General features: G+C 41.0%; 1 pseudogene; it reads left to right on the forward strand.

Moving 5' to 3' along the window:
* LOC141507551 (olfactory receptor 52I1-like) lies at positions 1-1,038 on the forward strand (annotated as a pseudogene).
* Positions 1,039-1,597: the final 559 nt, after the last annotated feature.

Below are 1,597 nucleotides of genomic sequence, written 5' to 3' on the forward strand. Positions count from 1 at the left end.
TGCTCCAACTACACATTTTTGAATACAGCTACTTTCATCCTTCTGGGTGTCCCAGGTCTTGAGGCAGCTCACCTTTGGCTGATAGTTCCACTGAGTGCCATGTACTCTGCAGCTCTATTAGGAAATATTATCATTGTGACTGTGATCTGGACTGACAATGCTCTACATGAGCCTATGTATCACTTCATATGTGTTTTGGCAGCTGTTGACATTATCCTGTCAACATCACTGATCCCCAAGATGTTGAACATCTTCTGGTCAGGCAATGGTATCATTGGCTTTACTGCTTGTTTCACCCAGATGTACATTGTTCATTCTACCTCAGCTGTAGAAGCAGGGTTACTCCTGGCTATGGCCTTTGACTGCTATATAGCTATCTGTAAACCTCTGCACTACCAAACCATTCTCACAACGTGTGTTATGATAGAGATGGGTGTGGTCATCATAGCAAGAGCTATCACAGCTATGACTCCAATAACATGGATGATGGTCCATCTGCCATACTGTGGCTCCCATGTGGTCCCTCATTCTTACTGTGAACACATAGCTGTGGCCAAACTGGCCTGTGGCAATCACATGCCCAGCAGTCTCTATAGTTTGATTGTTACCTTCATCATTGCTGGGATTGATGTGACCTTCATTGCTACCTCCTACAGTCTAATCCTCTGAGCTGTGTTCTGTCTCCCGTCTTGAGATGCACAGGTCAAAGCACTTAGCACATGTGATTCCCATGTAAGTGTCATGATCCTCTTTTACTTGCCAGGCATATTGTCTGTCTATATGGCCTGGATAGGGTCACATACAGTGCCCTTACACACCCAGGTACTGTTGGCTTATTTCTACCTAGTCATTCCTCCTATGCTGAACCCTCTTATCTATGATCTGAAGACAAAGTGGATCTGGGAATGTGTGTGGAATGCAGTGACCACTAGTCTTCCTGACTATATATGCCAAAACTCATCAAAAGAGAAAATACCTGCTCATGTGTTTGTAGTAGAACACATCGAATTCAGATGAGGGGCAAAGACTCAAAAGTAAGTGGGCATATTGATATGTTTTCTTTATGTCTATCATTCATTCCTAGCAAGGCTGATCTCACATTAGGAATTATGTAGAAAACCTACCTGAAGTGTTTCCAAACTAATGACATTTTAGATCCTCTGGCATTAATATTTCTTACCTTGGGTCTTCAATCAAAAAGTATTGATTGAGTTTGGTGGTCAGTCAATAAATCAATAAGTAATTATTGTAACTTCTATGCACCAGACACTGGAACTAATGGAATAAAAGAAAGATAAAACATGAATTGACTTTCAAGGAGTTCAATAGGGGAGATATAATGGGTGCAAGATATAGATGGAGAAAATGGAAGTTAATCACAGAGAGGAAGGGAACTGGCAAGGGCATCCTATAGAAGGTAGGATTTGACCTTAGATTAAAGGTAGTAACATCCTGAAGGTATTTTAGTCTTCTCAAATCCATTGATATAACACATTAAAATACAAATATCCCTAGGAGGGGGTTTCATTTAGCTAATTACTGGCCTTTGTGAATTCTTTTGGGTTTTATGTCATGCATCTGTCATATCCAGAGTTGC

The sequence above is a fragment of the Macrotis lagotis genome, chromosome 1 (genome assembly GCF_037893015.1).
Source record: "Macrotis lagotis isolate mMagLag1 chromosome 1, bilby.v1.9.chrom.fasta, whole genome shotgun sequence".
NCBI classification, from domain to species: Eukaryota; Metazoa; Chordata; class Mammalia; order Peramelemorphia; family Peramelidae; genus Macrotis; species Macrotis lagotis.